Genomic DNA, 12,209 nt, shown 5'->3' with positions numbered 1-12,209 from the left:
ACAACAGAATAGAAGGGGCATAAGAGGTATCAACGGGAAGATTCTCACTGGCACGCCATCTCCACTGGTCCTGTGAATGCAGCACTAGCTCTCAAACACAATTCCTAAAAGTGTCTAAAAGCCCTGCCTTCCATTCTAGTGGGGCCACAGGAATTCATGTGCCTTGAGTTTGGTCACTGGAATCACTTTCCTAAAAGCTTAACTACTTCCTCACATCCCTTGTGCCCATAATATCAGAAACCTAGAAATAAACTATTTCCCAGTGGGTAAGCCAGTCAATAAGTTTTATTTATGCCGTGTGCTCTGTCTGCTAGGTGTCTGGAGGAACTGGAGGAATACAATGCACTCACTCAGTTTACAGTTTAGAGCTGACCCAAGCTTGGGAAAATAAATTCCAGTATGTGCTATGCCATTAAGTAGATCTGTGAGTTTGGCTATGCTTCCTCCATGTATGGGACTATGTTTTTTCATTTATAAAATAAAGAGGGTAGTAGGACATTCTGGGAGTTGAGCTGACAGAGCCACAGGTCATCATCTCACTCCTATTCCCAACATGAATGGGAAATAAAACTTAAGAGTAGATTAATACATACTTGAGCTTAGAAAAGCAGGGACGGGAAATAAATCCAGAGTAGTTACTCAGGCAGAAAGAACAGAAAAAAAAAATAGTACTCCACAAATTGAAATAATAGGATGATCTGGGGAAAAAGAAACCTATAAAATAAGTGTGTTTAAAATGCCAAAGTTTTTGATCCTGGTGAGTTATATCAGCTACAGTAATAAACCACAAATCCTATTGGCATAACACTATAAAGTTAATTGCTCCCTCACAATGATATGAAAAAGTTCCAGTGACTTTCCTAGGTATCTAAGCTCCTCAGATCTTTCAGAGATACAAGATCCTTTCAGCAACTGGATTGACTGTGTTTTGAGGGCCAGAGGAGTATGCTAATTGAACTTTCTGCTGGAGCCTCAACATTTACACAGCTTGCAAACAAGTAGGAGTGTACCAGGGCCAGGTCTAGAAGTTGCTTATAGTATTTCTGTCTACATTCCTTTGGCTGGAGTCACTGATCACACACTCAGGCAAGGGAAACTAGAAAACAGTCTTCTTACCTGGGCCTGAGAAGATAAAAAAGTAAGCAGTGTTAGGAATATAATATACAAGGAATAAAGTAAGAATTAATGGCATAGGGAGAGAACAAAGCACAAAGGAATAGAAACAAACAGAAAATAAAATATGAACACCTAGAAAAAAAAGCCATAACTATTAAAATTGAAAATCTATGTTAAAGAGGAGACTGGCTAATGATGAAGAGAGCATTGGTACTCTGGGAGCAAGAAGTGAAAAAGTACCAAGGAAATCACCCAGATAAGAACGGTTAAGGGATTGAGGATAGAATAAGAGGTCACCTAATAGGAGCCCTAGAAAATATTGATAAGAATAGGTGAGAAATTATTTAAAGAGAAAATGACTAAGAATTTTCCCACTGAAAAAAAATGTAGATCTCAAATTGCAGAAGTACAAGAAGCAAGGATCATGTTAAATAAAAGATTCATCCCTAGGGGCGCCTGTGTAGCTCAGTCCTTAAGCATTGCCTTGGGCACAGGTCATGATCCCAGGATGCTGGGATCCAGCCTGCACTGGGCTCCCTGCCCAGCAGGAGGCCTGCTTCTCCCTCTCCGTTTCCCTTGCTTTTGTTCCTTCTCTCTCTGTCTCTGTCTCTCTCTGGTCAAATAAATAAAATCTAAAAAAAAGAAAATTCATCACTAGATAATGAAACTGATAAAACCACTTAGGAGGAAAAATACAGCACAGATTTTTAAGGGAGACAAAGAGTGGCAACCTACATGCAAATTTAAATAATCAATGATTGCTAAATAATAAGAATAATTTGGAAGGGAAAAGGTATAATTGAAGAGGATATTTCTGGTCCTTGCAAGATGGCAAATTCAAGTAACAGCAAAATTTGCTTCAAAAATAAACCCATTTAGCCAAAATTACAGAGTATATTGGAGATTGAAAAATTTACTTTTAAGAAATTTGATCTGGGGACACCTGAGTGGCTCAGTGGGTTAAAGCCTCTGCCTTCAGCTCAGGTCATGATCTCAGGTTCCTGGGGTTGAGCCCCCCATCAGGCTCTCTGTTCAGCGGGGGGCCTGCTACCTCCTCTTTCTGCCTGCCTCTGCCTACTTGTGATCTGTCTCTCAAATAAATAAAATCTTTAAAAAAAAAAAAAGAAATTTGATCTGGTGGACACTTAAAACAGCATTTGCAACCAACAGTTAGTGAAAACTTGGGATGCCTGGGTGGCTCAGTTGTTAAGCGTCTGCCTTTGGCTCAGGTCATGATCCCAGGGTCCTGGGATCAAGCCCAGCTTCTGGCTTCCCGCTCAGCAGGAAGCCTGCCTCTCCCTCTGCTTGTGTTCCTTCTCTCCCTCTCTCTTTAATAAATAAATAAAATCTTCAAATAAAAACTGGTGAAAAAACATTCTTCTTAAACGAATGAAATATTTACATGAGGTTCCTCCTTTTCATTCTCAATATTATTTTTGTATATTCTTCTATTTTTTCTTATTCTATTTTATTAGGCTTTCAGTTTTTCAAATAACAACTTTTTAATTTTGTTGGTCAACCCTATTAGGTGTTTGATTATTTTTTCATTAATTTCATATCTTTTTAAATTCCTTCCTGCCTCCATGCTCCGATGCTAGTTTATTTCTATTTTAACTTCTAAGTTAAATGATGTCAATAATGTTTAATTTTTTTTTCTTGTCTAATAAAAAACAGACCTAACTACTAAGGCTAGTTAAGTACTATGAGAAGAAAGAAATATAGGGCAGTACAACTTACAGAATTAGATGCAAAAAACACATTACAACTAGCATACCAAATCCAAAAAAGCCTAACAATTCATAATTATCGAAAGGATCATATTAGTCAACTACCATAATAAAATGGGCCAGTCTTGGTGGCATAACCAACAGAAATGTATTTTCTCGTCATTCTGGAGGTTGGAAGTCCATGGTCAAGGAGTTGTTAGGGTGGGTTTCTGGTTAGGCCTGGTTTGCAGTGGCCACCTCTTCCCTGTGTTAAAACACAGCTTTCCCTCTGTGCATACAACAGGGAGAGCAAGTGAAACAAGTGTGATATTTCCTCTTCTTCCTGAAAGGACATCAGTCCTATCAGTTTAGAGCCACACCTTTATGACCTCATATGGGTGTGCCTAAAATATATTTTGGATTTGATTCCAGACCACTGCAGTAAGATGAATATTCCAGTAAAGCAAATGTAATAGGGCTTCTTGGATGGCTTAGTCTGTTATGTGTCTGCCTTCAGCTTGGGTCATAATGTCAGGGTGCTGGGAGGCCCTGCACCCTGCATCGGGCTTCTGGCTCAGGAGGGAGCCTGCTTCTCTCCCTGTCCTTCTGCCTGCTGTTCCTCCTGCTTGTGTTCTCTCTCTCTCTCTATCAAATAAATAAATAAGATGTTTAAAATAGAAGTAAATGTTATAAAGATTTATTTATTTACTTATTTATTTGAGAGAGAGAATATGTGTCCCTAAGTGGGGGGAAGGAGCCCTGGGAGAGGGGACGTAGATTCCCTGCTGAGCATGGAGCCTCACCTGAAGACCGTGAGATCATGCCCTGAGTCCAAATGAAGAGTTGATTTCTCAATGGACTGAGAAACAGGCACCCCCCCCCCCCCGATTAAGCAAATATAGTAAAACAAGCCAAATTAATCTTTTGGTTTCTCAGTGTTTGTAAAAGTTATGTTTACTCTGTACCGTAGTATATTAAGCATGCAGTAACATTGTTGAAAAAAATCAATGTATACACCTTAATTTAAAAAAAAATATTGCTAAAAATTGCTGACCATCCTCTGACTTTTCCACAAGTTGTAGGATTTAGCTGGTGGAGGCTTTTGCCTTGATGTTCGTGGCTGCTGAGTGATCAGGGTGATGGTTGTTGAAGTCGGGGTGGCTGTGGCAATTTCTTAAAATCACAATGGAGTTTGCCACGTTGATCGACTCTTCCTCTCATGAACAATTTCTCTGTAGCACGCAGTGCTGTTTGATAGCATTTTTACCCCCAGTAGAACTTTCAAATTTGGAGCCCATCCTCTCAGACCCTGCCGCTGCTTTATCAATTAATTTTATGTGATATTCTAAATCCTTTGTTGTCATTTAGATAATCTTCACAGCATCTTCACTAGGAGTACATTCCATCTCAAGAAACCGCTTTCTTTGCTCATCCATAAACAACTCCTCGTCTATTAAAGTTTTATCATGAGATTGTAGCAATTCAAATATAATAACAATAAAAAGTTTAAAATACTGTGAGAATTACCAAAATGGGACACAGAAACATAAAGTGAAGAAATGCTGTAGGAAAAACAGTGCTAATAGACTTGCATAATGTAGAGTTGCTACAAACCTTCAATGTATACCCCTTCCATGGCCAGAAAAAGGAATATCAAAAAAGTACAATAAAATGAGATATTCCTTTAATCATTAGCACATTTACAGGCCAAAAAAAATATCATCACGTCAGCATATATTGAATAAAATTCAACACATATTCAGGATTAAAATATCACCAACCTTGGACTGAAGGAAATTATCTTAATCTGATTAAGTGCATCTTCTAAAAGCTTACAGCAAATATCATGTCTTTGTTTTTGTGTTTGAATAAACTTTTATATTAAGAAAAGTTTAGAAAAGCTTTTCTTCTTTCTCACACTCAAGGAGAGTATGACCTACCATTAACATCTAACATTAGTATGGTACGTTTTTCCAATTAATAAAAGAATATTGACACATTATTACTATGGACCATAATTTAAAGATTCAAATTTTCTTAGTTTTCACCTATTGTCTTTCTCTTCTGGGTTCTCATGTGAGACACCATATCACATTTAGGTATCATATCTCCTTGGGATCCTTTTGGTCATGATAATTTTCCAATAATGTGTGGCTTTTGCTGAGCTTGTTAGTTTTGAGGCATATTGGTCAAATATTTTGCAGAATGTCTCTCAGTTAGGGTTTGCTGATATTTTATTGTGATTAGACTGAGGTGGGTGTGGAAAGGAAGTCTGCAAAGAAAGAGTGCCATTCTCATCAGATCATATCAAGGATACACACTATCAGAATGACTTATCACTTTTGATGTTGACCTTGATCACCTGGGTTGACACAATGTCAGATTTTTCTACTGTGAAGTTACTCTTTTTTGCCTCCTTGCCTATACTGTGCTGTTTGGAAGGATATCAGTATTCACAGCCCACGTGTAAGGAGTGGGGAGTTATGATCAACCTCCTTAAAGTATTCTCATAAATTTTAAATACTCCTTAAAGTATTTACATAAATTACTTGAAATCCTTCTGCATGAGAGATTTATCTCTCCTCTCTCATTTATTTATTCAATTATTTATTTATATCAGTGTACTCAATGATATTTACTTTATACCTTGGGTCATAATCCAGCATGACTTCATTTTTTTGCTCAAAGCGTTTCAGCTTTGATCATTCAGAGTTCTTTCATTCGATTTCTGTGTCTCTTTCATACACTCCCTTGTGGGTTTTTTTCTGAGTACTCCCATCTTTTCTAACACTACAAGAAACTCTAGACTCATAATTTTCTGGCCCCAGTCCTAGAATCAGCCATTTCTTCAAGGATCCCTATATCCTTTTGATTGAAAATGGTATTAGAAATGAAGATCTGAGCACAGGGTATGCTTGTTGCTACTGGGAGGTTGCTTCTAGATCTCCTGACGCTGTCGGAGGAAGGAGATTTATATTTATCTAACCCATGTACACACGCATGCCTATCTATAGCTGTTGCAAGCCACACATGAGTTTACCCTAACATCTGCAGCTCTAAGCTAATACCACATAGATCAATCTAGCCTCCTCCCCATTGTCTATGGGTAACCTCCAACTCCAACAGTGAGAAATGGCTCCTGCCATGGCCATCTACTTACCTGCTGGTTGAATGCCAGTACATGTGTACAAAGGTTTCAGATTTGTGCATTATCCATGGGAGTGCAGTGCTTACCTTTTTGCCTTTCGTTGTGAAGTCTTCACTCATTTCCAAAGTTACTTAACTCAGTACTCTTCCCCCAACCTCTTCACTGAGGATATTTCAAATATTCTTAATATCATTAGACATTTTTGTCATAGTCAACATTCCACCATCAGATCCCCTGGTGATGTGGATGATCCCCTAAATGATTTTTTTTTAAATTTGCGACTATTGAGGCTCACTCATTTTGCATAAAGTTCTAATTTCTCTATACTATAAGCTACTCCCCCATGACTCACTTATTAATATTTTAGCCCTTCCTGAATCCCTGGCAAAGATGGATCCATTGATCATCCTTCTAGTTTGGCCTTTTCCACGATGTCATATAAATGGAATCATACCATATGTAGCCTTTTAAGACTGATTTCTTTCATCTAGCAATATACATTTAAGATTCATCCATGTTTTTGCATAGTTTGGTAGCTTATTTCCTTATTGTTGAATAATATTCAATTATATGACTGTAACGTAGTCTGTTTACCCATTCACCTACTGAAGGACATCTTGGATGCTTTCAATTTGGGGCAATTACAAATAAAGCTATAATTATGGTTCAAGTCCAGATTTTCATGTATGTATGGACATAAGGTTTCAGATAAAAGGTTTTATCTAAGTATTTAGATAAATACTTAGAAATGTGATTGATCATCTTACAATCAGACTATGTTTAGCGTGTAAGTTTCCTAAGGCTATCTTAAGAAAGAACTACAAACTAAGGGGTTTAGACAACAAACGTTTACTGTGTCACGATTACGGTGTCTACAAGTCTGATTATTAAGGTATTGCATGGGTTGGTTTCTTCTGAGAGCTGTAAAGTGGAGTCTACTGCACATTTCTCTCCTGTCTTCTGGTGGTTTTCTGGCTATCCTTGGCATTCCTTGGCATGCAGAAGCATGACCTGATCTTTTCCTTCATCTCTGCATGGTGCTTTCTGTGTGCTGTGTATGTCTCCAAATCTCCTTTTTACAAGGATATTGGTCATATTAGATTAGGGGCTTACCCTACTCCAGTATGCGTATTATATCTGTAGTGTCTCTATTTCTAAACATCATATTCTGAAATACTGGGATTTAGGATTTCAAGATATTGGGGGGTAGTGGGGAGGACAATTCAATTCATAACATTTAATTATTTTAAATAAATTTCCAAATTATCTTTCCAGTTGCCATACCATTTTGCATTCCCATCAAAAATTAGAAAAGTCTTGGTTGCACTGTATTTTTTTTTTTAATTTTTTAATTTTTTATAAACATATATTTTTATCCCCAGGGGTACAGGTCTGTGAATCACCAGGTTTACACACTTCACAGCACTCACCAAATCACATGCCCTCCCCAATGTCCATAATCCCAACCCCTTCTCCCAAACCCCCTCCCCCCGGCAACCCTCAGTTTGTTTTGTGAGATTAAGAGTCACTTATGGTTTCTCTCCCTCCCAATCCCATCTTGTTTCATTTATTCTTCTTCTACCCACTTAAGCCTCCATGTTGCATCACCACTTCCTCATATCAGGGAGATCATATGATAGTTGTCTTTCTCTGCTTGACTTATTTCGCTAAGCATGATACGCTCTAGTTCCATCCATGTTGTCGCAAATGGCAAGATTTCATTTCTTTTGATGGCTGCATAGTATTCCATTGTGTATATATACCACATCTTCTTGATCCATTCATCTGTTGATGGACATCTAGGTTCTTTCCATAGTTTGGCTATTGTGGACATTGCTGCTATAAACATTCGGGTGCATGTGCTCCTTTGGATCACTACATTTGTATCTTTAGGGTAAATACCCAATAGTGCAATTGCTGGGTCATAGGGCAGTTCTATTTTCAACATTTTGAGGAACCTCCATGCTGTTTTCCAGAGTGGCTGCACCAGCTTGCATTCCCACCAACAGTGTAGGAGGGTTCCCCTTTCTCCGCATCCTCGCCAGCATCTGTCATTTCCTGACTTGTTGATTTTAGCCATTCTGACTGGTGTGAGGTGATATCTCATTGTGGTTTTGATTTGTATTTCCCTGATGCCGAGTGATATGGAGCACTTTTTCATGTGTCTGTTGGCCATCTGGATGTCTTCTTTGCAGAAATGTCTGTTCATGTCCTCTGCCCATTTCTTGATTGGATTATTTGTTCTTTGGGTGTTGAGTTTGCTAAGTTCTTTATAGATTCTGGACACTAGTCCTTTATCTGATATGTCGTTTGCAAATATCTTCTCCCATTCTGTCAGTTGTCTTTTGATTTTGTTAACTGTTTCCTTTGCTGTGCAAAAGCTTTTGATCTTGATGAAATCCCAGTAGTTCATTTTTTCCCTTGCTTCCCTTGCCTTTTGCGTTGTTCCTAGGAAGATGTTGCTGCGGCAGAGGTCGAAGAGGTTGCTGCCCGTGTTCTCCTCAAGGATTTTGATGGATTCCTTTCGCACATTGAGGTCCTTCATCCATTTTGAGTCTATTTTTGTGTGTGGTGTAAGGAAATGGTCCAATTTCATTTTTCTGCATGTGGCTGTCCAATTTTCCCAGCACCATTTATTGAAAAGGCTGTCTTTTTTCCATTGGACATTCTTTCCTGCTTTGTCGAAGATTAGTTGACCATAGATTTGAGGGTCTATTTCTGGGCTCTCTATTCTGTTCCATTGATCTATGTGTCTGTTTTTGTGCCAGTACCATGCTGTCTTGATGATGACAGCTTTGTAATAGAGCTTGAAGTCCGGAATTGTGATGCCACCAACGTTGGCTTTCTTTTTCAATATCCCTTTGGCTATTCGAGGTCTTTTCTGGTTCCATATAAATTTTAGAATTATTTGTTCCATTTCTTTGAAAAAGATGGATGGTACTTTGATAGGAATTGCATTAAATGTGTAGATTGCTTTAGGTAGCATAGACATTTTCACAATATTTATTCTTCCAATCCAGGAGCATGGAACATTGTTCCATTTCTTTGTGTCTTCCTCAATTTCTTTCATGAGTACTTTATAGTTTTCTGAGTATAGATTCTGTGTCTCTTTGGTTAGGTTTATTCCTAGGTATCTTATGGTTTTGGATGCAATTGTAAATGGGATTGACTCCTTAATATCTCTTTCTTCTGTCTTGCTGTTGGTGTAGAGAAATGCAACTGATTTCTGTGCATTGATTTTATATCCTGACACTTTACTGAATTCCTGTATAAGTTCTAGCAGTTTTGGAGTGGAGTCTTTTGGGTTTTCCACATATAGTATCATATCATCTGCGAAGAGTGATAATTTGACTTCTTCTTTGCCGATTTGGATGCCTTTAATTTCCTTTTGTTGTCTGATTGCTGAGGCTAGGACCTCTAGTACGATGTTGAATAGCAGTGGTGATAATGGACATCCCTGCCGTGTTCCTGACCTTAGCGGAAAAGCTTTCAGTTTTTCTCCATTGAGAATGATATTTGCGGTGGGTTTTTCATAGATGGCTTTGATGATATTGAGGTATGTGCCCTCTATCCCTACACTTTGAAGAGTTTTGATCAGGAAGGGATGTTGTACTTTGTCAAATGCTTTTTCAGCATCTATTGAGAGTATCATATGGTTCTTGTTCTTTCTTTTATTGATGTGTTGTATCACATTGACTGATTTGCGGATGTTGAACCAACCTTGCAGCCCTGGAATAAATCCCACTTGGTCGTGGTGAATAATCTTTTTAATGTACTGTTGAATCCGATTGGCTAGTATTTTGTTGAGTATTTTCGCATCTGTGTTCATCAAGGATATCGGTCTATAGCTCTCTTTTTTGGTGGGATCCTTGTCTGGTTTTGGGATCAAGGTGATGCTGGCCTCATAAAATGAGTTTGGAAGTTTTCCTTCCATTTCTATTTTTTGGAACAGTTTCAGGAGAATAGGAATTAGTTCTTCTTTAAATGTTTGGTAGAATTCCCCCGGGAAGCCGTCTGGCCCTGGGCTTTTGTTTGTTTGGAGATTTTTAATGACTGTTTCAATCTCCTTACTGGTTATGGGTCTGTTCAGGCTTTCTATTTCTTCCTGGTTCAGTTGTGGTAGTTTATATGTTTCTAGGAATGCATCCATTTCTTCCAGATTGTCAAATTTATTGCCGTAGAGTTGCTCATAGTATGTTCTTATAATAGTTTGTATTTCTTTGGTGTTAGTTGTGATCTCTCCTCTTTCATTCATGATTTTATTTATTTGGGTCCTTTCTCTTTTCTTTTTGATAAGTCGGGCCAGGGGTTTATCAATTTTATTAATTCTTTCAAAGAACCAGCTCCTAGTTTCGTTGATTTGTTCTATTGTTTTTTTGGTTTCTATTTCATTGATTTCTGCTCTGATCTTTATGATTTCTCTTCTCCTGCTGGGCTTAGGGTTTCTTTCTTGTTCTTTCTCCAGCTCCTTTAGGTGTAGGGTTAGGTTGTGTACCTGAGACCTTTCTTGTTTCTTGAGAAAGGCTTGTACCGCTATATATTTTCCTCTCAGGACTGCCTTTGTTGTGTCCCACAGATTTTGAACCGTTGTATTTTCATTATCATTTGTTTCAATGATTTTTTTCAATTCTTCTTTAATTTCCCGGTTGACCCATTCATTCTTTAGAAGGATACTGTTTAGTCTCCATGTATTTGGGTTCTTTCCAAACTTCCTTTTGTGGTTCAGTTCTAGCTTTAGAGCATTGTGGTCTGAAAATATGCAGGGAATGATCCCAATCTTTTGATACCGGTTGAGTCCTGATTTAGGACCGAGGATGTGATCTATTCTGGAGAATGTTCCATGTGCACTAGAGAAGAATGTGTATTCTGTTGCTTTGGGATGAAATATTCTGAATATATCTGTGATGTCCATCTGGTCCAGTGTGTCATTTAAGGCCTTTATTTCCTTGCTGATCTTTTGCTTGGATGACCTGTCCATTTCAGTGAGGGGAGTGTTAAAGTCCCCTACTATTATTGTATTATTGTTGATGTGTTTCTTTGATTTTGTTATTAATTGGTTTATATAGTTGGCTGCTCCCACATTGGGGGCATAGATATTTAAAATTGTTAAATCTTCTTGTTGGACAGACCCTTTGAGTATGATATAGTGTCCTTCCTCATCTCTTATTATAGTCTTTGGCTTAAAATCTAATTGATCTGATATAAGGATTGCCACTCCTGCTTTCTTCTGTTGTCCATTAGCATGGTAAATTCTTTTCCACCCCCTCACTTTAAATCTGGAGGTGTCTTCGGGTTTAAAATGAGTTTCTTGGAGGCAACATATAGATGGGTTTTGTTTTTTTATCCATTCTGATACCCTGTGTCTTTTGACAGGGGCATTTAGCCCATTCACATTCAGGGTAACTATTGAGAGATATGAATTTAGTGCCATTGTATTGCCTGTAAGGTGACTGTTACTGTATATGGTCTCTGTTCCTTTCTGATCTACCACTTGTAGGCTCTCTCTTTGCTTAGAGGACCCCTTTCAATATTTCCTGTAGAGCTGGTTTGGTATTTGCAAATTCTTTCAGTTGTTGTTTGTCCTGGAAGCTTTTAATCTCTCCTTCTATTTTCAATGATAGCCTAGCTGGATATAGTATTCTGGGCTGCATGTTTTTCTCGTTTAGTGCTCTGAAAATATCATGCCAGCTCTTTCTGGCCTGCCAGGTCTCTGTGGATAAGTCAGCTGCCAATCTAATATTTTTACCATTGTATGTTACAGACTTCTTTTCCCGGGCTGCTTTCAGGATTTTCTCTTTGTCATTGAGACTTGTAAATTTTACTATTAGGTGACGGGGTGTGGGCCTATTCTTATTGATTTTGAGGGGCATTCTCTGAACCTCCTGAATTTTGATGCTCGTTCCCTTTGCCATATTGGGGAAATTCTCCCCAATAATTCTCTCCAGTATACCTTCTGCTCCCCTCTCATTTTCTTCTTCTCTGGAATCCCAATTATTCTAATGTTGTTTCGTCTTATGGTGTCACTTATCTCTCGAATTCTCCCCTCGTGGTCCAGTAGCTGTTTGTCCCTCTTTTGCTCAGCTTCTTTATTCTCTGTCATTTGGTCTTCTATATCACTAATTCTTTCTTCTGCCTCATTTATCCTAGCAGTTAGAGCCTCTATTTTTGATTGCACCTCATTAATAGCTTTTTTGATTTCACCTTGGTTAGATTTTAGTTCTTTTATTTCTCCAGAAAGG

Source organism: Mustela lutreola, chromosome 7 (genome assembly GCF_030435805.1).
Source record: "Mustela lutreola isolate mMusLut2 chromosome 7, mMusLut2.pri, whole genome shotgun sequence".
In the NCBI taxonomy this organism is placed as follows: domain Eukaryota; kingdom Metazoa; phylum Chordata; class Mammalia; order Carnivora; family Mustelidae; genus Mustela; species Mustela lutreola.
This window is presented reverse-complemented; position numbering follows the sequence as displayed.